Source organism: Metopolophium dirhodum, chromosome 6, assembly GCF_019925205.1.
Source record: "Metopolophium dirhodum isolate CAU chromosome 6, ASM1992520v1, whole genome shotgun sequence".
NCBI lineage: Eukaryota > Metazoa > Arthropoda > Insecta > Hemiptera > Aphididae > Metopolophium > Metopolophium dirhodum.
The window spans coordinates 21,689,473-21,716,086 of record NC_083565.1 but is presented as its reverse complement, the minus strand read 5'-3'; the positions used below and the strand labels follow the sequence as shown (position 1 = coordinate 21,716,086).

At 29.7% G+C, this 26,614-nt stretch overlaps 1 long non-coding RNA gene across 4 annotated transcripts; it reads left to right on the top strand.

The window, feature by feature from the left end:
* Positions 1–374: 374 nt before the first annotated feature.
* On the top strand, positions 375–25,538 carry LOC132946919 (uncharacterized). 4 transcript variants are annotated; one of them, XR_009664799.1, is made up of 11 exons: positions 375–555; positions 5,415–5,473; positions 5,539–5,647; positions 7,256–7,339; positions 9,499–9,626; positions 10,426–10,588; positions 11,008–11,130; positions 24,365–24,404; positions 24,574–24,628; positions 24,700–25,220; positions 25,317–25,538. It is a non-coding gene; the product is annotated as an uncharacterized LOC132946919 (long non-coding RNA). The 4 variants fall into 4 exon arrangements; XR_009664801.1 differs by lacking the exon at positions 5,415–5,473; XR_009664798.1 differs by having other exon boundaries at positions 5,415–5,647.
* Positions 25,539–26,614: the final 1,076 nt, after the last annotated feature.

Genomic DNA, 26,614 nt, shown 5'->3' with positions numbered 1-26,614 from the left:
GATAGGATTTAGTTTTGGTAACCTGTTAGGAAAACAATATTTTGGCACGTCAAAATTCAATAATTATTGTGTTCGTATTCAATTCAATAAATATTATAATATTAAATTATTAAAATACGTTTATCATCGGGTTAGTTATCTACGAGAAATTATGTCGATATTATTCAAAAACCTAAAACCGGTAGGTGCGCATGTCTCTTTTGAATATTACCACTATCGTTTTTATTATTCCTACAGCAACTGCACTGCTTCAGTATAATATAATATTATAATATTGTGGCCTACAAACCTATGGTCAAACTTGTTTCCACTTTCGAACTGTTTATAAGCGTTGCGTTGCAATAAATCGTTTACGACTTTACTAGCAATAAACATTTATCACAAAAAAAAGTTCCGTCAGTATTGTCCAGTATTTTAATTATTTACTATGTATAAGTACTCAATAAATAATAATAATTTTTAAACAATTATATTATATGTAATATTGTCTTTCACATATCAGTTATCCATATAAATCCATTTCCAAATTTGAAAATGAAATGAAACTATATTGTGGTAAATATAATTATTTTTTGTATTTTACAACTATAGTTTCTGCTTTATATTAGTATTATTTTTTTTTATGTTTGGTAAAAGGATTAATTACAGAGGTTTTTAGCCTATAATACTTTAACTTAATATTTAGAGAAAAGAAAAGGTACTAATTAAATATTAATATACAATGTATGTTGTATAAGTATCAATAGTATTATACATTATAATGATTACCTATATCTTATTATTATATTATTTGTTCGTTTCGGATTCGACATAATATATCTTTAGTGTATAAATATGTCCTAAGTCAAAACTATAACTCAACGGTGATATAATTAATTGTTTTGGTCTAAACATTTTAAGTCAAATTATATTGGGTACAAAACACGTAGGTATGTCTAGTTAATATTTGATAATCAGACGTAAATAACTTTTAAATAGTCTTAATATCTTAAGCCAAGTTTAGTAATAATTTTAAATGCATGCCCCGTTAGCTTAAGTCATATAAAAAAAAATCCCACTATCTCATAAGTCACTCAAAAACCACGAAGAATTGATTTTAAATTTCTACATAAAATTTAATATGAAAGTAGGTTTGATAAATATTAAACTAAACTAATTATCAGCCAAAACATTATTATCAACGATTTTAAATCATTTTTCAATGTTTGGTTTTTTCTTCCTGAAAATTTGGCGTTTTTGACTCACGACATTTATACCGGCATACAGCAAAGATATATTTTGGATAGTTAAAATTGTTCAGCCTTGAATAGAAACTTGCAAGTTTGGTCGGTCTATATAATAATTTGTAAAATCTTATTACGGTCTGAGATAAATTCACAAATAAACAGTAATCATCACTCGATTCGTGTTTATACAACTTGCACTTTTCTGTAATCTGGGACAGCCATCATATTATTATTATTATTATTATTTATATCATTAGGACACGGTACTGGTTTTTGAATTTTTAAAGTTGAATATCAATCTATTTTCACCAGCGTATAGCATACGTATTATAATATTAATATAATGATGTAACACCGTATACATGTCGTTGGCAATCTAGGTAATGATGACCATGGAAAAAAAGATAAACATCGGTGAGAAAATGTATATAATTATTAAAAAAATTGTACTTTTATATTTTATTCTTTATTAATGTGGCACTTTGCGGTTTATTGTTTTTGTTTCAAGCACACCAGTTTGTAATTACTTGAACATTTTTACTAACCCTGCCGTTTTGTGATTGTTTGTTTGCCACTTCTATCAGTGTAATCTCTTGATTCTGAAATTTCAGTAACTAAATATAAAATTTAAACAGCAGCGCTTATATTAGTATCGCCAAACGTTTTCAAGATTAAGATGAAATTAAAGTATGAAATACAATACGAAAGAGTAGAACTACAAAGAATTTTCAAAAGCTAGTCATAAAAGTGATTTTTTGGTTGCTGAAATTATAGATACTGTATGAATTCTGAAACTATTAAAATATTAAATCTAAATAATTGTCTCTAATAATAAAATATTATTTTTAATTTTAGATTCTGAGAGAAGCGATGAATGCGTAGGTTAGGATTAGAAAGTCAAGCTTAAAAATTCTCAGTATTTGCTTAAATAATGGGGATAAACGTTATTTTTTTAAAAAACTAGTTTTTGTTATTTTTCTTAATTTAAAAAATAAAATTTGTAAATACTTGAAATTTTCATCAAATGTTTATATTATAATTTTCTACGTATGGTGTAATTTTTAAACTTTTGACTCATTTAGATCTATTTAAAGAGATTTGATATTTTCGAGTTCTTTTTAATTTTTCCTATGAATATCGATATCAATTTTCGATTAGTTAAAAGGATTGAAAATTGAATACAAGATTCCTCATAACTCATAAGTATAGTTATAACTGTAACCAAAAAATCTAAAAACTATATGAACTACATTTTTTATAATAGAAATGTTATGTTAAAATTTGGACGACATTAGATATTTAAACGAATAATAACGGTTTTAGTAATTTTTTTGTAACTCAAAAATATTTTAGCTGGTATTTGAAAGTCTTACATACCTATAACTTTATAATATTTTATTTCTTGTCAGGTGACAACGCTGAAAGCATTCCTGCTCTACAATTAATGTTATTTTATGTCACCACACTTACTTTTTATGCCTCGTCGTATAAATTGTTAATATTATATATTTTTAAATAAAAAAAAAAATAGTTAAAATATTTATTTATTCACAATATTGCTTATTTTAAAAGATTTAGATTATTCTTATGCTATTTTCTATTTATATAGGTAGGTACCACGAACTTATTCACACCGTTCTACGGTAAATCTGTATTGACTCAAAAGTCAATAACAATAATATATATAGTTTAAACATATCGGTTAGGTATGTACTATACTAATAGTTATTAAATTGTATATAAATAATATAATAAATCCAATGTTTTAGGAAAAATTAATTCAACGTACTGTATTGCTAAAAGTTCAACAAATAATTTATAAAATATCTTTATAATATAATATATGGGCTGTCGTTCAGAATCGTTTTTCGTATTGTCATTGAATTTATACACACGTTCATATATTGCAGAGACTTACTCAATTGACGAGTTACACTAGACACCTACAAATTGTACAGCAAAATGTACTTTCCCCTCTTTGTTGATACATATTACTGTTATAGGATTCACAATGACGTGAAATTAAACTGTATAATGTTTCGTGGAAGGCCGACAACACGCTATAATACGTATGTAATACGTATCGACAGAGCTCTGAGCTCATACCAATACATATTATAACATAGTATAAATATAATAAAAACTATCAAAACTTAGATACGCACCGCTGCAGTTGAAGTCATATTAATTTTTCGTAACTTATTTGCATATTTTTTTAAATCAACTACCGTCGGTGACATATAGGCCATTGGGATACAGTTATTTTATTTACGCGTTTCATTAAGAATTTATTTCTAATGATATACAGATAAGTTTGTGAACAATTTATTCAGGTTTTACATTTTTATAATATTATATTGTAGACTGTAGGCATAGTTGATAACAATAAAATCCATAGATAATCAAATAGCTTTATATAAAACAAATACCAAGTTTTGTTTAGAAAATTAGACGGCTCATTTCACATATTTTTCCGACAAACGAACGGACATTGTTCGGCAACAATAATATACTTCTTAACGTATGTAAATCGGTAAGTCTGAACTTGGTTAATCTAGAAAACGCATCATTAGCATGATATAATATGAGTAAAAGGGTATAATATATATTATAATATAATAGGGTCATTATTCCGGTTAAGTTTTTAATACCGCTGTTCGTGTATCACAAATTTCAAAATTAATTCAAAGATAGCAAATGGAGCTATACACCCGGTACGAGACGTAATATTATAACGCTTATACGTTAACAGCAGTTGTACTGATTTTTAGTATATTATGGAAGTGATGAGCAGGCCGTAGTTTGGTCTTATTCAAAAAAACGGTCTTTTAAATTGCATCACGCGCATTGTGTCCGCGGTGTGTATACTCAAAATTATAGAGAGCGCCGTGCCTACCTTTTTACTTGTAAGTCGAAATATTTAAATAATGTTGTATACTGGAGTGTTGCTCGTTGTCTTAGTTAATATCATATTATATAGGTACCAGCTAAATCATGACGCCGTTTCATTGGCTACCTAACAACGCCGCACAATTAATGCATCGCACCGTATTTTTTTAAAGACGTCCATCAATATAATATTATACATTATTATAAGTGTAAATATTATTACGTATTACAACGTTGAAAACTACCAAACGGGAACGTAAATGGGCGCAAATGATGCGCAGACGTAAAAAGGTCCATTTCAATTGCCCCCCCCCCCCACTTTCGAAATTTGAACTTCTGACCACGCCAAACCTTTTTTAAAATAGGCATATGTATATATTACAAGTAACAACGAATTAAGAACGATATTGCAAAAAATAATTGCCGGAAATCATTAGTTTTTAACTGAAAACGACAGGGAAGTCTGAACTTGGCGGTCAGTCTTATTTTTAAGTTATATGTATTATAACTAATTGAAATTTTTGGTATTTTCATATGTACCCGGTGTACCACACTGCGCTTGCTCGAACAATTAAAATCAAAAACATCCCTCGACTTGTTATGTAAAACCACCATGGGTGGGTGTCAGAATTATTTTTGCATCATCAATTTTAAAACGTTGATTTACCTAGATTAAAAAAAAAATTAATTTGTAATACTTAAGCTCGGTAAACTTTAAGCGTTGTACGGGTGCGTAAAAAACCGAAAATTGTGAACTTTGTAAGGCTATACCATAAAAACCAATGATTTGCAGGTAGTCGAGTTTTGGACAAGTACCTACATAGGTAACTTATAATAATTCATATTGTAAATTAATTAGGTACCAAAAAAATATAACTTCTCAAACACTTTGTCTATTAGCACTGGCGGCAGAATGTATTAGAATGTCTAAAAATTTGCGGACCAGTTTGTATAGTTAAATTTGGCATGCGAACTATAATTGAAATAGAAAACCAGAATAGGTGCATTGCAGATCACAAAGATTTCTGTAAAAGAACATACGATTTATAAATATACCGTATAGGTATACTGAGTACTTATATAATAATATATAAGTTCTTCGGATTTATCATAGTAAATAATATATTTTATAATATCTATGGCATAATATATTTTATAATATCTATGGCATAATATATTTTATAATATCTATGGCAATCGTCAATTGTCGAAATTCGTCGGCGACGGTTAAAAATTCTAATAGTTTCATAAATACTATTGTATTATAAATATAATATATATTGTATATTTTGATTTCAGTGAACAAAAAAATAATAGGCCACAAATATAAACGGACAGTTCGCTAAGCCGGATAAGTTGTAACACAAACTCGTAAATGTCGTTTGATCAGGTTATTTTCATAAAATATTTCGATACTTTCAAGTTTTAGCTCATCGGAGTGAGATGGTTAGATGAAGATGGATGAAGATAGCTGTTTCTTCGGCGATGGCGGCACTCTAGCTACGTTTCACCGAAAGAGTAGATGTTTACGAGTAAGTTTGATTTCATATTATTACCTACTATTTTACATTTACTTTTTAGACTTAAATTAAATATTTATTGCCACGGACAATCTGTTAACTAGGTGTCGTAGAAGCATTTATAAGTTTAATCCCAATAGCGCAAACTATAAAATACGCGAGACCGTCTTCGTTTCACCACGCCAAGTTTAATACGCACCTTTTTGCATGTTATACTATACGCCGTGTATCACCTTAGGTTTGCGCGAAGTATTTAAAACAATATAATGTTATTAATCTTTATATTTTATATTTTTATATACATAAATACATTATACACCTCATATATTATATTAGCATACTTACACCTTTAGGAATTATTCTTGTTTTTTTAAATAGTTTTTTCGAAAAATATATGTAATATGTATAGCTCATACAATTATGAATTTATAGTTAATGGAAATGCGGATGTTTATACTTCATAGATATTTTTTTAGTTAATAATCGTGTAAATAATTTGATTAAACAATAAGGTACTTACCTACTCATCACTAGTATCAATTTTATTATATTACGTGTAAAATCACCAACACAAGGTGCAGACTGCGTTTAAAAAATTAAAAACATAAAATAAAATATAAAATAATGTTGTAGTAGAAGCTGGAAACTGTAGTTTAATTTAATTTATAATCCAATTAATGTAACCGAGAATGTAACTATTAAATTCATCATTGAATGATTATTCAGAGATCACTTTGGGATAAATGTAAATTAAATAAAAAATAATTAAAAAACATTTTGTGAAAGGAACAAGATTACTGCTAATATTTAAGTCTTAATTATTATTAACAAATAAATACAAATAATAGATTTTTTAATAGCTTTTAATTTTTACTAAATTACTATTCGAAAACACAATTTCGTATACCTATTATTATTTACTAAATACCTACAATTAAATTAAACTAAAAATAAACATATGATTACATACTGAGTGCCTATAATACAATATTATATATGAAAATTGAATCTTTATTACGAATACTTATCGTTTACACAGACCACAAGAAAAAATAATTAAAAATATTAAAAAAAAAAACACACACATCATTGTAAAATATATAGTTGGTATTATAGTATTTGATGAATTCACTGTATACGTTTATGGCTTTATGTTAACTCTAAAATCCATTAATCACATTTTTATTTAATAATTCATAAAATTATGAATATCTATTATCTAATATCTAATATCTATTCACCACCTTAATCAATAATTAAATTGATAAACAAAAATAATAATTTAAATAATACCTTTATCTTATTATTATAATTAAAATTCAAAATTATAAACTATTTTGGTTCATTGTCATATCAAATTTCAATGAACAAATTGGTCCTTAACACAGAACTCTTTGATATAAAAAGTTGCATTATATTATATCCGTGGATTCATCATATTGACGTACCTAGTATAATATCTATCATTTATTCATTTAATCTATGGCAAATCTCAAAGTCGTTGCAGAAGACACAGTCGATTAAAAATTCTAAAATTTCAATAAGCAAAGAAGATATTATGAGCAAAAAACTTACTGCGTTTCGTATAATTTTATTTTTCATAAATCACAATATTCTAAGTTCTGGCTGTATTCTGGAGCGTTTCGTCATGGGCGTCGCAGTTCACACACGTCACGGATTCCGCCGAAGGAGTCGATGATTAAAGTAAGTTTGTTTTTATATTCTTTTGGGGCTTAAATTTACTTTTAAGACTTAAAACAAATATTTAATGTCACGAAAAATGTGCTATCCAAGTGTTGTAGGCGCATATTTTAGTTCTGAACTAGAAATGTATAAAATACGCGAGATATAAACGCCGTCGTCGTTTTTCCTGTCTCTGTTTGTAGAATAATTATAATTAATAGGTGCATACCTATACAGGGTACTTAATATAAATATATAAATATTTTGGTTTAATTTATAGAAATATATGTTATGACTTATAACTGATAATATTTATAAGATACAATTTTAATTAATAACTGGTAATTTTTTTTCCAAATACAACGTTATAAGTTATAGGTAACTATTAATTTAGTGTCACATACTTAACTTCTAATGTTCACCTAATATCTATATTCTATATCATAGGGATTAGGGATGTATAACCATGTACACATAAAAGTATATTCACGGAATGGTCAACTGCCTATCCTGACGTGTGCGCACTTATGAATAATATACCTACTCATATACTCGTATATAGGTATATAAATATACCTATATAAATAGTGTAATACTACATACACGAATGTGTTACCTATTATGTCCCTAAAAGTTCAACTGTTATTATTATATTTATTTATTTTTCAAATATAGGTAGGTACATTACAAGACTCTAATTAAAATCACATTTTATTTTTATTTTTTTGAACACAATGTTTTAAAAATTATTAATTAATATATAATTTATTGGTATAGTACTAAATAAATTAATGAAATAAAACAAACACAACTACTATAATTATTAGTAATAATAATATATCCACGTATACATTATTAAAATACAAAACGAACAAACGAAAAACGATTCTGAGCAAAGATATCGTTAACTAATAAATAATATTGAGATAAAAGTAATTAATTTTTTCGGCAGAAAATCGGTATAAATATTTTTTTTATTTTCATACCATGACGCGTGTGTGAAAAATTGTTTATATTAAGTGTTTAAGATGTTAGATTTCGGTTCGGCTGATTGTCCACCCCCTCACTCTTCCGCATCAATGCATCAGAAATTATTATTTATAATATTTAAATATAAACCGCATTTTCTGAATTTTCTAAAACATTGCTTTCCAAGCAAAGAATTCGTTTCATATATTATGGACGAATTGAAAAATGCAATTAGAACATTTATATGGGATAAAGTCAATTTTATAAAAACTTATTAGAAAAAAATTAAATACAATTAAATATAGGTAATTTTTTTTCTTATATTTCTATTTTTTTACGTACCCATTATGTTTGATACTATAACTTCAGTCTTCAGTTATAGAAAACAACACTTGCCAATATGGAATAACTGTCGAATTTTTTTATTTTAAAATATTAATTAGCATCTGATCGACTGATGTGCTATAATGAAACTCAAAATATAACGAATACACTACCTATACACTTATCTAAATTCTATTTTATATTCGTTTAAATTGGACTTTTAATTTTTCTGGCCATTTTATTAAGCTTTGTAATATAAGTGCATTGAATCATATTTTTAAGGCATTTTTCTTATTTTTAATGCATTTAAATCCACGTCCTATTTATAACTTAACGTTATTTTGTATATACCAATCAATAAGTGTACACAATAAAAAATATAATATTATTGATGGGTTAATAGGTTTATAACAATTATGTAGGTAGGTACAGTTTTGTACCTACGTTCAATGTATCGATCTTAATTCATAAAGTAGCTAAATGAGTCGAATGATTTTGTCAAAGGGTGGGGGGGAGGATATGGCTGATTTTTTAACATGCACTATTTCAAGGGCTCTTAACCTAAGGGGTGCACCTTAAAAAAACCACAGTAAAAAAAACCGTTATCTATATTATAAATTTGAATTAAATTTACGCATTTGCGTCTAGTAGAAACAAATAAATGTTTTTTTGAAGATAATGTAAAAATATCCATCATCCATCGGTTAGGACTATATATATATTTTCCATGATTGGGACGGTTAGGTTATAATTATAAATAATCTATGGGAAATGACAATCGTTTGAGTCGAACAGCGATTCCAATACGTACTCACATATTTCGTTCCATTCTGGTTATTAAGCTAGGTGCCTATTTTTATAAATGTCATTAATCTCAATACTTTCAGACTGAACTTTTGGATCGGCTATATGAAGACGCGCGCTGCATTTTCCTTGACGGAGACGCACAGCTCTGACACTAGACAATATTATACACTCAAAGGGACCGCGTTTCGCCGGAAGAATAAATAAATACGTAAGTTTTGTCCTACTACTCTGTTGATGCGGTAGACCTAATGTAAATATTTATTGTCAGACAAACTTATATACCCGCTAGACGTAGAGTAGTTTTTAAAAACCAGTTGTTATAGGTGTACAAAAATTAGGATATTATGAAAAATACCTTAAATTATAATACTTTGCCTACAACTGTTAATTTATTGTTTTTACGTTTTATTTTGGGGGTTTTACGGGATATACCTATAGGAAATTTTCTTCAAATTTTCACATTTCACTATTTGATATTGTGATATTATTTGTACCTAGGTTAAATTTCTGTTTTAGAATCGATCGATATATTATTTAGGTATATTACATTCTTTAATTTAAATTCTGGTAGTCGAGTATTGTACAAGTACCTACGTAACTTATAATTTGTATCGTAATTTAATTACTAAAGAAATATTATAATTTCCCCAACAGTGTCTAGGGCCACCGGCAGCAGAATGCATTATAGAATGTCTATAAACTTGTGGTCTAGTATATGGTTAGAATTGGCATGCGATCAACAACTGGGGGCTTGTTCTGGAAAATTTAAATGATCTAATAAGGTTCATCTCATTATTTGAATTAAATTAATTTTTAAGCGATTGTTGTGTTAATCAATTTTTTAATTTATTTCATTCAACACACTCGTCTCAGTTTTCTAGTAGGTACCTCTAGATTTCTCATAAAATTCATATCGATCTTCACACAGCTTTCATATTCAAAACCAAAAAAGTATGTATTTTTATCTTATTTCAATCTTTTTCATCGAACACCAGAATATATTACAGATCATAAAGATACTAGTATTGTATACTAGATAAGTTTCAATTATCGAGATGTAGAGAGAGATGGAGATGGAGCGAGATGTAGACGGATGAAGATAGCTGTTTCTTCGACGACAGCGTGTGTTGCAGTACAGCTAGGTTTCACTGGAAGAGTCGATGTTTATGCGTACGTTTGTATTTATATTATTTTGGTCTTACATTTACTTTTTAGACTTGAATTAAATATTTATTGTCGCGGAGAATCTGTGAACTAAGTAACGTAGAAGCATATACGTTTACTACTGCCTACCAAAGGCGCAATGTATAATAATAATAAATTATACGCCAGTCCGAACAATCCAAACGCTGTCTTACTCGTAGTCGAGTTCTAGTTGATAACTGACTTGTGAATAAATGTAATTTTTGTTAGGTATACAAATAAAACTAATAAATCCTTGAATACAACATTTAAAAATACAAACTCTGTGTAATAAAAATTAATATTAGGTATTTATTGGTAGGTTTATATAATATATGTAGACTGTAAGGCATAGGTCATTAGAATATTGTAGAACATTTAACTGCATAAGATGCGTGTTATTTCAGAAATGGTATTCGTCAGTGAACATTTTCAAACTGGGAATAATATATCATAAGCAGATTGAAATGTGTGAACGTTTCAGTGTTTCGAAGACTAAGTTTCGTAGCAGATTTTGATTCCGTCACGGGGTATGTATTTTCTTATTTCTCAGTAGGTTTTTTTTATTATAGTTAATTGATCAGGGGATGTATTGCCCGAAAATTTTCAATATTTGTATTGTAACTATACTGGTATAACACTATTCGGGCTATCAATAAAGTCGTGTTCAAAATTGGAAAATTGGTGAGGTATGATATTTTTTTAAGCAATTCTTTCAAGTAGGGAATTCGCTCAATGATATTTAAATATTTTCACCGATAATCAAGTACGATGACTTGTAGGTAACTAGAGACTGAGTGAATAGGAATTAGGAAGTGTGTGATATGGCGAAGATAAGGAAATGGGTCAACAGGATTTCAGAATGTTTGGTGTATGAAAGGGAAAGATGAAAAAGAAATTTAAGGTTAGGGTAGGTAAGTGGAGTGAGAGTAGCAGATATGAGAATAATAAGTAAGGTGTTAAGGTACAAAAGAGGATAGAATAAGAAATTAATTAATTAAGGGTAGTGTACATATTGTATTGAAAACAAGAGAGAATAGGTTTAGGTGGTTCGGTCACTGTATGATAAGAGATAGTGAGAGTGGCTATAGAAGTTAATTTAGGGGAGAAATGATGGACGAGAAGACTGAAGAAGAGATGGATAGACAGAATACCGATCATATGGAGGTGTGGAATGAGAGTGGCTGAACCTGTATATAGCTGTGAGAGACGGGGGAAGAAAAAGTGTAAAGGTAGAATAGTTATGTTAACAATGCCGAATACGTAGGAAAAGATCTTGAATTGCAAAGGCCTTATTGACTCTTTGGCTTCAACTAACCATAAGTTTACCTAATTAACCTTCTTATGACTCATTAGGACACTTTGAATAATAAGATCCTGAGATGCAGTTGCCAAACTTAAGTGTTTGATTATCAAGTTGATCCTTTGATTGTTGACACCTTAATCCATGCTATGGATGAAGCCCATAGATAATAAAGATATGGATAGTCCATGCCTATGTTAAATACATTTGAGGCCGCGTTCCCGGACGGGAAGGCAATTGAGGCTTTTTTATATTGATAGTCGATAGTCGATACTCGATATAAGTATACTTTATTTGGCCACAATTTATTGTTCCCCTCGAAGACCGCTAATAAGACCATTATGTCCTATCCATATCTTTATTATCTATGATGGAGCCATACCCAGCTCACTCGTGTAAACTTGTTCCCGGTTGGGATGTCAGCGCACTATTTGTTTCCCATCTTTGACCCACGCGTAGCATACCAAATGTACGATTAAGAAAACACTAAAATGTTTGGGTCAGAGAGAGAAATAAATGGTGCGCTAAAAATCTGACATCCTCTTAGTGTTATCAAGTAGAAGAAGCAGTTGATTGTTGACAATTTGACATTTAACATTAACTGTGGTAGGTATTATGATTGGAAGTAAAAGTAATTAGCAGGGCTGTGAATTTAATGCAATGAAAAAGTGTTAAATATTTGCCTGCATGTATGCACTAAAAAAAGACAAATATATGCACTGAAATATTCAAAAGTATGCACTTAAAATTCAAAAAAATACTGAATGAAAACGTTTTTATTAACATTTTTTTAAATTAATAAATTATAATTCAAATTGGTTTACAAAAAAAAAAATCTTTATTTACACACTTGGTAGGTAAAACGCATATTGGTAACGGTGTTGTAATAATAGGGATCTCCCAAAAAAAATACGTACTAATTTTTCAAACAAATCATAAAGGCTAACTGTAATAAATATTAATTTATGAAAAAGTATATTAAAAAGCATTATTATTATAAATGAAACAAAACTATGAACTATTGACTGTGACATAATATAGGTATTTCTATATTTTTAGCTCTATAATTTCTGTTAAAATATTAGGAAAATGTATTAAGCACCGTAAAAGTGCTAAATTTGAGCTATTACTTAAAATATTATATTCATAACAAATTATCATAGAAAGTTAGGTACTGTTCTTCCACATACTTATTATGGTTTAATTTAACTACAACATTCTAGTAGAGTCTGATAAAATTCTGATTTAAATACTAAACTATGGGTCTGAAATTTAGTTTATATACCTAGATCTAAATAATCCAAAACATATATTGCTTCAAAATATAAAAATAAAATGTCTTGTACTGTAGTAGGTAGGTAACTTTCAAAAAAAAAATTAAAAAAATCATACTTGAAATCTATGTATAATATACGTATATTGTAATAAATTATCAAATGTTTACTGTAGTACATTATAAAAAATTAACTTAAGTTCAATATAACACATCATAACAGGTGTTCAAATAACCAATTCATACTAAAAATGTTGTTAATTCACACAGTCTCTCTTAAATTTTAAATTTTTTTTCAAATCATCTATAAAATATAAATGTTTAGTAAATTGGAAGACTTGATTAAGCATTTAACCATTTATCTAAAAGAGATGTGCCGGGTCGCCACATTACTATATCGAGGGGCCATGGTGCAAGTGTCGTCCATAAATATCATAAAATATATTATATTAGAAATACAAACTTAATATTTCACTAACAGTAAATATTATAAAAAAAAAAAAACGAAATGTACTATACTCATATTATATTATGATTGTATTAGTTACAAACTCTCGAACTAAGAGTTATGTTTGAGGATTTAATTAATTTCCTAAAAGGAAATTCCTCAAGCTTGCCTCAGTAAGTCGAGGGACCGTAGTTAAAGTGCCGTCCACCAATAAATGACCCTAAAAAAAAACGATTAATTCAAATATAGAAGGTACTTATATCATATACTTTTATCAAAGTATGATTGTGTTAGCCACAGTCATGTGTAAATTATATTGTCTTATGTTTTCCCAATCTAATAATAGAAAATACTGAAAATTAATGAAATCAAAAATATTAGTAGGTACAATAGAGAGACTGTGCATTGATTTACAAATTTGTCTTAAATTTACTTTTTGCATAGAGAATAATACGAAGGTGGGCTGGGCTTAGACGCTGATAAATCATTAATAGAGACGCGTTGATCGCTTTTATGTGCTTCAAATCAGTGGCGTAGCCAGGATTTCTAAAGGGGGGGGGGAAATCTTATAAAAATTAAATTTTTACTGTTTTCATTATAAAAAATAATTGAGATAATTCGTATACTTATTATGTGACCACATAAAACACTAAATACATCCGGCTGAAATTAACAAAATATTTAACAACTTTTTATTTATAATAATTTATTGCAAACAACTTAATAAATATAAGGTAAATATATTTAATACTATTATTATGTCCAATCTACAACTTTCATCCTCCTAGGAGATTTATTTATAAATGCAGTCATTATATCTTTTTCTACGTTTTCATATTCCAATTCATCTTTATTTATTGTAGCTAAGGCCAAACCATTCAACCTTTCTTCATTCATTGTAGCTCTTAAATATGTTTTCAGTCTTTTAAGAACTGAAAATGTACGTTCTGGAGTAGCGGATGTTACAGGCAGAGTAGCAAATAATTGAAGAATCTTCTTTATATTTGGAAAAAGCTCTGTGCAGTGTTGAATTGCTTCTACAGCAGTCTCTGGTAAATTTTCTCTCAATTGCCATTGATTTCTCCGTATGAATAACTCGGCTTTCAAACATGTATTCATACTAACTAAAAAGTCATTCTCGTAAATAGAAGCAGCAGCTGAGACTGTTTGGTTATCATAATGTGACAAATTAGATGGTATGAGTCCTTCTAGTGGTATAATTGTTTCTAGTATTTTATCAAATCTTGAATGCAAATGAAAATGAATGAAAATGAATGAAAATTTATCCATACGTTTCACTGAATAAGAAAAAAATGTAGCAACTGTACCAATTATACCGTTCATATTTTTAATTGAAGATACCTCGCATGCCTTTGAGAGACAGAGGTTTAAAGAATGACTAAAACAGTGGGTTACTGGGTAGCCGACGATATATAAAATTCACTGCTGATCGCCTAGACCAGTGGTGGCCAAACTTTTTTTACCTCGGGCCAGAAAAAAAAAAAAATTTTACCGCGGGCCATAAAAATTTTTTTTACTTTTAAGTAATCAGAATTTTAGGTATAGGTATATAATTTCATATTTAACGACGTTTTTACTGTACATAATAATTTTAATGTCTTTATTTAATACTTAACTTAATAATTACTACAAATGAAAAAAAATTAAATCGGCTTACATTTTCAAAAATTGCTTTTAAATAAATTATTAACTTTTTTTTTTTCTGTTTATAACCGACGGCGCCGTGGGAACTGCTTTCGCATTACTGCCGCGGCGCCGCCATCGTTTATTATACATAAAGTTAATACAATTTATAAATGTTTTACACCTGTTTTTTTTGGGGAGGGGTCCCCTCAGGGCGCACACTTAAATTAATTTTATTACATTTGATCGGGTGAGGAATAACATTTTGGCTGAAGGCCTGCTGATTTCGTTTGTCGCTATTCTCGACCCGGCTTCGCTGCCCGCCAGTCTTGACTTCTCGTTCGTCGCATCTTCTCCTTGAGCTGTTATGGAGTTCGCGTGTCGCCGTTGTTGGTTTCCTAGTTTTCCTTCTGTTTCCTCCGTGTGTCTTGCTACTGCTGCTCAGTGCGTTGGGTCCCCGGTCGGCAGAGACTAGAGGCGTTCGACCTGAGTGCCCTTCCACATCAATCGCGATCACCCGGACGGTGACCAAGCCGTGCTGTGGGTGTCCTACTAATGCCTAGGGCACAATTGCCGCTGTGGGCAGTTTCAGATGATGGTACTGAGGCGCTGGGCGATCTAACCGTTTGGTCCTCGCTTCCCGGTTGTCTTCGCGTCGAGCCTTCGGTCGGTTGTCGGTGGTTGGAGGGCGATGTTGGCCCTCTGGTCGCTGGTGTTGACCCGCCGGTGTTCGGTTTTATACAGTTTGCCTTCTGTGCCTCCCCCGTTGGCCGGAACCGGAATTCCGTTTCCAGTCGGCACCGCGTGGAGGTGGGGGTAGGACTCTGCCGACCTAAATAAATTATTAACTACACATATAAAAATAAATATAAAATAGGTATACAAAATATCGTTTTACACTTACAAAACATATTTTAAAATGTATTAATTTGACTGATCACGACTGATCACGATGGCTGTAGAAACTACAATGTAGATAAATTTGGTCGCGCAACGAGCACATTAATATTACTCGTTGTAAGTACCTACATTGATGTTTCTACGAAAATAAGATAAGATAAGATAATGCTATTTATAATATGTTTATAGAATATATACTGTATTTTCAATTTTTTTTTTTTTTTTCGTAAATGTAAAATATTATAGTTCTTTTGCGGGCCAGATATTAAATGATGGCGGGCCGGAGTTGGCCCGCGGGCCGTAGTTTGGCCACTACTGGCCTAGACAAAACGATTGGTAACATTAGACGTGTTAGTAAGTGGTGATACCACGACGTATCACCACACTCACGTTTGTAACCGAATAGGTACAACTACAGCGGCACAGATATATATAATAAACACGATTTAAGAAGACCATCATAAATCGTGATAATGAATAACATTTCTACTTTTTTAATACTATGGACGTACTGATATAAAAACAAAAATAATAAAAAACACGGTCGATGGGGGGGGCATGGCCCCTCTGCCCTCCCCCTTGGCTACGCCACTGTTTCAAATTGTTTACACGAGTGAGCTGGGTATGGCTCCATCATAGATAATAAAGATAACATAATGGTCTTATCAGCGGTCTTCGAGGGGAACAATTGAGGCCAAATAAAGTATACCTATCTCGAGTATCGACTTTCAATATAGAGGAGCCTCAATTACTTTCCGCGGGAACGCGGCCTAAAATGTATTTAACATAGGCGTGGACTATCCATATCTTTATTATCTATGGGCTTCATCCATAGCATGGATTAAGGTGTCAACAATCTAAGGATCAACTTGATAATCAAACACTTAAGTTCAGCAACCTGCAAATCAGGATCTTTTTATTCAATGTGTCCTAATAAGTCATAAGAAGGTTAGTTAGGTAAACCTACGGTTAGTTGAAGCTATGGTGATGATAGACGACTACCATCACCGGTCGTGAGCTTTGCGATGATCTTTTCCTACTAACTATCAAGGTAATCGATATTGTAAACATAACAATGAAAGGAAATATTTAAATATTATTAATTTGGTTAGGTTAGGTTAGGTTAGGATAGGGCAGGAAATTAGATGTTAACTAATTATCCTAGTTTTTAACACGGTCTTAAAGACTGTCAAAAAGAGTTGTACCAGTATAGTTATTAAAAACTTAAATACTGCCAACATTAAATAATGATTTTTTTACCACAACAAATTATAAAATGTATTTTAAAATATAACAAAACATTATTTTATTAGGGTTTTATAAGGTTTTCAATACTTATGAGTTTTTGTAAATAGAAAATGTATAAAATCAATAGTTTTAATTTAATATAATATGGTTTTGTGTTTTAATATCCTATTGTCAAAGAGTTCTCAGGGTTTCCTTTTCTCGTTTTTTCACATTGTACTAAATCTAATTTTTTTCCGCACATATTTACAAAGACTAAAACAGATATTTGACTATTATGTTTTTATTTGCATTTAGACTTTATGGTTTGTAATTTAATATTGACTGTAGACCAACCAAACACAATATTATTTTAAATTAAACATTTTATGTCCTTCATAAATTACAATCACATAGTAGAGTCCGTGCAGAACCTTTTCTCATTTAATTTCTTTGCATCTTTTATAATTTACATTCATTTTTATACATTTTCTAATAAATATATTACCGTGATACACCTCTGATCATAATAACTGTTCGCATTATTATAATGTAAACAACACCTAGTTTTTGGATTGTAGTTCATATGTATTGCAGTATTTAGCTTCCAGCGTATTCTTTTGTTAAGTGTTATTTCACCCAGATTTCTCAAACAATTTTTATTTCACTTCATTGAACTCTAGTAGATTTTTTTGTATAAAAATTTTTCAAGATTACCCGGCTATACCTGGGAGTACGCTAAGTACCTGTGTACATAATATATAATTTGAAAAGAGACTGGCTAGAATCCCTCACGTTCCCCATTCAATTTATTTTTTATATATTTAACTTTTTTTGATTCTTTTATATATATCTTTTTTTAAATCATTAACAATTCTAGCCTAAATATTTTAAAAGGTTTTTTTCTGTTTAATATTCTGGACATTTTAGATTGTACCTTCTAATGTGTATTCCTACAGTTAAATTTATTCGAAATTTTTTTTTGGTTTCCTAAAATGCATTTGCCTGCGGGCGCCAACACCCTCCTTCAATTTTTTTTTTTAGTAATGTAACTCTAGTTGAATATTGTGTATTGACTTGAAAATTGATTACTTGGTGCCCTATGAATAATCATTCTTTAATGAACTAAATATTTTGAATAGTTTAATCTGTTTAAGATTCTGGACATTTTAGATTGTAATATGTAATGTGTATTCCAATAGTTAAATTATTTCAAAATTTTTTTTTGGTTTCCTAAAATGCATTTGCCTGCGGGCGCCAGCACCCTCCTTCAAATCCTTATCTTCAATGAACTAAATATTTTAAATGGTTTTTTTTTGTTTAAGATTCTGGGCATTTTAGTTTGTACTTTGTAATGTGTATTCCAATAGTTTAATTTCTGTTTAAGATTCTGGGTATTCTTTAATGAATTAAATATTTTAAATAGTTTTTTCTGTTTAATATTCTGGGTATTTTAGATTGTATTTTGTAATGTGTAATCATAAAGTTAAATTTTTTCAAAATTTTTTTTTGGTTTACTAATGCATTTGCCTGCAGGGGCCAAAACTCAATTTTTTTTTTATTATTTAACCTCTAGCCAAATTTTTTAAACATTGACCATCGGGTATCCTTGAATAACCCGTATCTTTAATGAACTAAATATTTTAAATAGTTTGTTTTGTTTAAGAATCTGGGCATTTTAGTTTGTACTTTGTATTGTGTAATCATACAGTTAAATTTATTAAAAATTTTTTTTGGTTTCCTCAAATGCCAACACCCTCCTTCAATTTTTTTTTTAGGATATAACCTCTAGCCAAACTTTTTAAACATTGACTATGGTGTACACTTAAATAATGCTTATCTTTAATGAACTAAATATTTTGAATAGTTTTTTCTGTTTAAGATTCTAGGCATTTTAGTTTGTACTTTGTTAAGTGTATTCCTACAGTTAAATTATTTCAAATTTTTTTTTTTGTTTCCTACAATGCATTTGCCTGCGGGCGCCAACACCCTCCTTCAATTTTTTTTTTAATTATGTGACTCTAGATCAATATTTTGTATTGACCTGAAAATTGATAACTTGGTGCCCTGTGAATAATCATTCTTTAATGAACTAAATATTTTGAATATTTTTTTCTGTTTATGATTCTGGGCACTTAAGTTTCTACTTGTTAATGTGTATTCCTAGAGTTAAATTTTTTCAAAATTTTTTTATGGTTTTCTATAATGCATTTGCCTGCGGGCGCCAACACCCTCCTTCAATTTTTTTTTTAGGAATTAAACTCTAGCCAAATATTTTAAACATTGACAATCTGGTACCTTTGAATAATTCTTATCATTAATGAACTAAATATTTTAAATAGTTTATTTTGGTTTCCTAAAATGCATTTGCCTGCGGGTGCCAACACCCTCCTTCAATTTTTTTTTTTTTTTAGTAATGTAACTCTAGTTGAATATTTTGTATTGACTTGAAAATTGATAACTTGTCGCCCTATGATTAATCATTCTTTAATGAACTAAATATTTTGAATATTTTTTTCTGTTTACGATTCTGGGCGTTTTAGTTTGAAGTTTGTAATGTGTATTCCCACAATATAATTTATTTAATTTTTTTTTGGTTTCCTAAAATTCATTTGCCTGTGGGCGCCAACAACCTCCTTCAATTTTTTTTTTAGGATAAAACCTCTAGCCAAATATTTTAAACATTGACAATCTGGTACCTCTTGGATAATCCTTGTTTAATGAAATAAATATTTTGAATAGTTTTTTCTGTTTAAGATTCGGGGCATTTTAGTTTGTACTTGTTAATGTGTATTCCTAAAGTTAAATTTTTTCAAAATTTTTTTATGATTTTCTATAATGCATTTGCCTGCGGGCGCCAACACCCTCCTTCAATTTTTTTTTTAGGAATTAAACTCTAGCCAAATATTTTAAACATTGACAATCTGGTACCTTTGAAAATTCCTTATCATTAATGAACTAAATATTTTAAATAGTTTATTTTGGTTTCCTAAAATGCATTTGCCTGCGGGTGCCAACACCCTCCTTCAATTTTTTTTTTTTTTAGTAATGTAACTCTAGTTGAATATTTTGTATTGACTTGAAAATTGATAACTTGTCGCCCTATGATTAATCATTCTTTAATGAACTAAATATTTTGAATATTTTTTTCTGTTTACGATTCTGGGCGTTTTAGTTTGAAGTTTGTAATGTGTATTCCCACAATATAATTTATTTAATTTTTTTTTGGTTTCCTAAAATTCATTTGCCTGTGGGCGCCAATAACCTCCTTCAATTTTTTTTTTAGGATAAAACCTCTAGCCAAATATTTTAAACATTGACAATCTGGTACCTCTTGGATAATCCTTGTTTAATGAAATAAATATTTTGAATAGTTTTTTCTGTTTAAGATTCGGGGCATTTTAGTTTGTACTTGTTAATGTGTATTCCTAAAGTTAAATTTTTTCAAAATTTTTTTATGGTTTTCTATAATGCATTTGCCTGCGGGCGCCAACACCCTCCTTCAATTTTTTTTTTAGGAATTAAACTCTAGCCAAATATTTTAAACATTGACAATCTGGTACCTTTGAATAATCCTTATCATTAATGAACTAAATATTTTAAATAGTTTTTTTTGTTTAAGGAGCTGGGCATTTTAGTTTGTACTTTGTAATGTGTTATCATACAGTTAAATTTATTCAAAATTTTTTTTTGGTTTCCTAAAATGCATTTGCCTGCGGGTGCCAACACCCTCCTTCAATTTTTTTTTTAGGATTAAACCTCTAGCTAAATATTTTAAACATTGACAATCTGGTACCCTTTGAATAATCCTTCTTTAATGAAATAAATATTTTGAATTGTTTTTTCTGTTTTAGATTCTGGGCATTTTAGTTTGTACTTTGTAATGTGTATTCCTACAGTTAAATTATTTCAAATTTTTATTTTTGGTTTCCTAAAATGCATTTGCCTGCGGGTGCCAACACCCTCCTTCAATTTTTTTTTTAGGAATTAAACTCTAGCCAAATATTTTAAACATTGACAATCTGGTACCTTTGAATAATCCTTATCATTAATGAACTAAATATTTTAAATAGTTTTTTTTGTTTAAGGAGCTGGGCATTTTAGTTTGTACTTTGTAATGTGTTATCATACAGTTAAATTTATTCAAAATTTTTTTTTGGTTTCCTAAAATGCATTTGCCTGCGGGCGCCAACACCCTCCTTCAATTTTTTTTTTAGGATTAAACCTCTAGCTAAATATTTTAAACATTGACAATCTGGTACCCTTTGAATAATCCTTCTTTAATGAAATAAATATTTTGAATTGTTTTTTCTGTTTAAGATTCTGGGCATTTTAGTTTGTACTTTGTAATGTGTATTCCTATAGTAATTTTTTTCAAAATTGTTTTTTGGTTTCCTAAAATGTATTTGCCTGCGGGCGCCAACACCCTCCTTCAATTTTTTTTTTATTATTTAACCTCTAGCCAAATTTTTTAAACATTGACAATCTGGTACCATTTGAATAATCCTTGTTTAATGAAATAAATATTTTGAATAGTTTTTTCTGTTTAAGATTCTGGGCATTTTAGTTTATACTTTGTTATGTGTATTCCTACAGTTAAATTATTTCAAATTTTTTTTTTGGTTTCCTAAAATGCATTTGCCTGCGGGCGCCAACACCCTTCTTCAATTTTTTTTTTATTATTTACCCTCTAGCCAAATTTTTTAAACATTGACAATCTGGTACCATTTGAATAATCCTTGTTTAATGAAATAAATATTTTGAATAGTTTTTTCTGTTTAAGATTCTGGGCATTTTAGTTTGTACTTTGTTATGTGTATTCCTACAGTTAAATTATTTCAAATTTTTTTTTTGGTTTCCTAAAATGCATTTGCCTGCAGGCGCCAACACACTCCTTCAATTTTTTTTTTAGGATTTAACCTCTAGCCAAATATTTTAAACATTGACAATCTGGTACCCTTTGAAGAATCCTTGTTAAATGAAATAAATATTTTGAATTGTTTTTTCTGTTTAAGATTCTGGGCATTTTAGTTTGTACTTTGTTATGTGTATTCCTACAGTTAAATTATTTCAAATTTTTTTTTTGGTTTCCTAAAATGCATTTGCCTGAGGGCGCCAACTCCCTCCTTCAATTTTTTTTTTTTAGTTATGTGACTCTAGTTGAATATTTTGTATTGACTTGAAAATTAATAACTTGGTGCCCTTTGAATAATCATTCTTGAATGAACTAAATATTTTGAATATTTTTTTCTGTTTACGATTCTGGGCATTTTAGTTTGTTGTTTGTAAAGTGTATTCCCACAATATAATTTATTTAATTTTTTTTTCTTTTTTAAAATGCATTTGCCTCCAGGCTCCAACACCCTCCTTCAATTTATCTTTAATGAACTAAATATTTTAAATAGTTTTTTCTGTTTAAGATTCTGGGCATTTTAGTTTGTACATTGTAATGTGTATTCCTACAATTTCTTCCCGGATAGCTCTTGTTCGGACTTCATAAAAAATTACTACCATTCTCGTTAAAGCTAATCAATATTCCGAACATATTTTTATAAGTAAGAACGTTAAATTGTGAATGTGAAGAACTAAAATTATATACCTAACAGTTATAATCATTATTCATTACTTATTGTTCGATTTAATTTTTCGTTTAGTTCCGGGTTAGCATTGTATTGGTTGGTAGGTATGCAATAGAATAAATTGCTCTGTTATAACATATTAGTTCAGCTACGTGCGTGGATTTGCTCCTGACATAACATCGTAAATTGATTTTTAAAAATGAATTTGAAATAATGTTACTAAAAGGAAACGCCATATTATATTGTTATGGCTTTTTAAGCATAGAAGGGTTTTAAATTGAAACAGTCTATGACCAAAAAGTTACTGTATTACCTGTCTGTCTGCTGAACGACTGCAATGACCAGCGGGCAGCGGGTAACGATGAGTTTTTGAAATATATTTTGCGACTGACAATTATATAAATATACTGACTTGGCAAAATTCTATTGTATTTTTAACACTTTGGACAGAACACGATAGTTCAATTAATCCACTAGCTGATAACCTATACGTACTGTTGTATATTGCAGACAGTCGTCAAAATAATATTATTTAATATATATGTAATATAGGTGGGAATATTTTAAATTGTAAATCATTGACATAGGTCAGGCGAGCGAAGCAATATGTGATGAGGCGACAATAATATTTTCTATATAACACCGCCGTACGCGCAGGCACGGGGCCCCGTTGTCAGGTCCATTTCAATGGCCCCCCCACTTTCGAAATTTCAACTTCTGACCACGCCAAACGTTTGTGCATCGTTTGTGCAGAAATGTGCACCAAGTCCAATCGTTTGTGCACAAAAACTGAAAGCTCTATCCCTAAAACAAAATGGTGGGGGGCATTGAAACGGTAGCCCCCCCCCACATTGAATATTTGGATTTTTGAATGTGCCAAACGTTTGTGCAGAAATGTGCACCCGGTCCCGACGTTTGTGCACAAAAACTCCCAGCGCTATCCAAAAAACAAAGTTGGGGGGGGGGGGGGGGCATTGAAACGAGACACCCTCTTTTTGGAAAATTGAAATTTTTAAGGTGCCAAACGTTTGTGCATCGTTTGTGCAGAAATGTGCACCAGGTCCCGACGTTTGTGCACAAAAACTCCCAGCGCTATCCAAAAAACAAAGTGAGGGATATTAACACGAGGGTCCCCCTTTTTTGAAATATTAAATATTTGTCATATTAATAAATGTTGTTTACGTACCTAATAGGTTTAATAGAATTTTACAATTGCCATGTAAACGTATGACAAATAAAATCTTCAAATATTTTTAATTTATCAAGAAAGCATTATCTTGTTCTAATGTTTTTTATTTCAAAATTGTATGAATAAATACAGTTTTTTCGTTATGCATTTCTTTACTTTATATTTTATATTATATTTTTCTGATGAAAATGTGTTTATGGACAGGTACCTCAACTCGACGTTGCTGTATGTCCGGTCCAATAATGTAAGTTATAAGTCATTGTGTATATTTTAATACAATAAAAGCATAGTAAAAAAATAATTAATAGACTATATTAATATAGTACCTACTTAATTAATTTAATATACCTAACCGTACCTATATACATATAAAAATATTATAATAATATATTATTTATGTTTGAATTCATTAGAACAATGGCGTATCAGACGTAGCTCCCAAACCGGTCGACATCCATCTGCATAACTGTGAGTTGAAAACGTCTATATTTAAAAATTGTTATAGTATAATATTTATCTAATAAATTAATTTTCTTTAGCATTCCGCAAGAATGAGCGGTATAGTTTGAAAACTTCCCAAAGTTATCTGGTGGATGTCGATACGTTGGTGAGCAGCCGTCGCACATAGGTCTGATGTACCTATGGAAAGTTATTATTGGATCGGTCATAATATTACGTTGAGAAGTTATCTGTCCATAAACTTATTTTCAGATTTGTAGGCCAATTCCGTTGCCATTTTTTAATTATTCTTTGTTTTTATTAAGGTTGAGGTGTAACAGCATTTTAGGGGCTATTGTAATTCCCACTTCCAGGACTTTATCATACATACAGCCGACAGCCCGATGACCTACATTTTTGTGTATTCTGGTCTACCCTATGATGGCCGCGAAGTAACGATCACGTCACCGTTTATCAGATTGCCCAGTTTGAAAGTGTCTCCAACCATTTCATCGGATAGGTACGCCATAAACCGTGGCATAGCGCTGGCACACCAGCATCATTTTGTCCGGATCAATATCTACAAAAATGACGTCCCAATTATTAGAAGCTAATAATATAGGTACTTAATATTTATTGTAATATAATATAATATTAAACTCATTATACTCAGTTATTACGATTAAGTAGAAATAATATTTTTCAAATAATATTACAGTGTCTTTGTCGAACAGTCAGCTGTACGAAGTTTCCGCTGTGCCACAAAACGGGTCGATGCCGGTCGCTGAACATGGGAAGTCCTCAAGTCCACCCAGCATCGTATTGATAAATCAACAATACATCTTACATCTTACATCTATCATTGCAATCTTATAATTATTCACCTGAATGCATGTAATCCTGAATGTACAGTTAATTTATTACTACCCATCTACAAAGTCAACACTGTATTAATAAAAGTATTTATTGTTAAAATAAAATTGAGTTCTATATTATATGTAGGTACTTAAAAATTATTTGGGTATAAAGGAAACATATTTTAATCATACAAAATTAGATAAACTAAAAGACAAAAATAATAAGTAAATACGTCGTGTTAAAAATAGTTTTTAATTAATATAGGTAGGACAGGTACCTATAACTATGTACTTATCCAGGTACTTATCCAAAACTCGTTGATCAGGAATTAAATAAAAAGGGAGGTCAATTAAAAAAAGGTGGGTAAGTGGATGTCGCTCTGCTGTACAGTAGGTTATAAGTGGGTCACTGTAATGGATGGTGTTAAATTTGAATTCAATGATATAATACCATTGTATAAGAAAAACGATTCTGAGCGAATACGGTCCGTCAGCCTATGATATTACCAAGTATATTTGATGATATTATAGTGAATAAAGTAATTTATATATAATACCTATTTACGTGGAACCTTGTTTTAAATTTTTTATCCTTAGCTACAAAAGTTGAACATTTTATAAATTTTTAACTACAAAATAATTATTATATTATAAATTTGATAAATGTTGTCAAAATTTGAACTTTAAATGCTTATAAATAAAAATTGAGCCCATGTATTTTTAATATTTATTAACTGCTATTAGAACGATATATCAGCAGCCTTATATAACATTTTCACGCTTTTTTACCCAACAAATAAAATTTTATTGATATTTATAGAAAAAAAAACTAAAATAATTGAAAACTGACTATGTCCGTAAACAGTTCAAAAAGAATCAAATTATTTTCAAAATTTTATCGTGTATAGAAAATGCTAATATAAACATTCAGTGAAATTTTCAAGTATCTACAGTCATACGTTTTTAATTACAACAAAATAAGAAAATCGTTATATGAGAAATCGAGTGAATATCAAATGTTGTAAAAATTTGAATTTCAAACGTTCATAAAAATTTAAATTGACTTTCTTGTAGACATTTTTTTTTTGATATAGGTAGGTAAACTTATGGATAATCTTGTATTACATTTTCGAATCTTGGATTGAAAAAGAAAAATTTT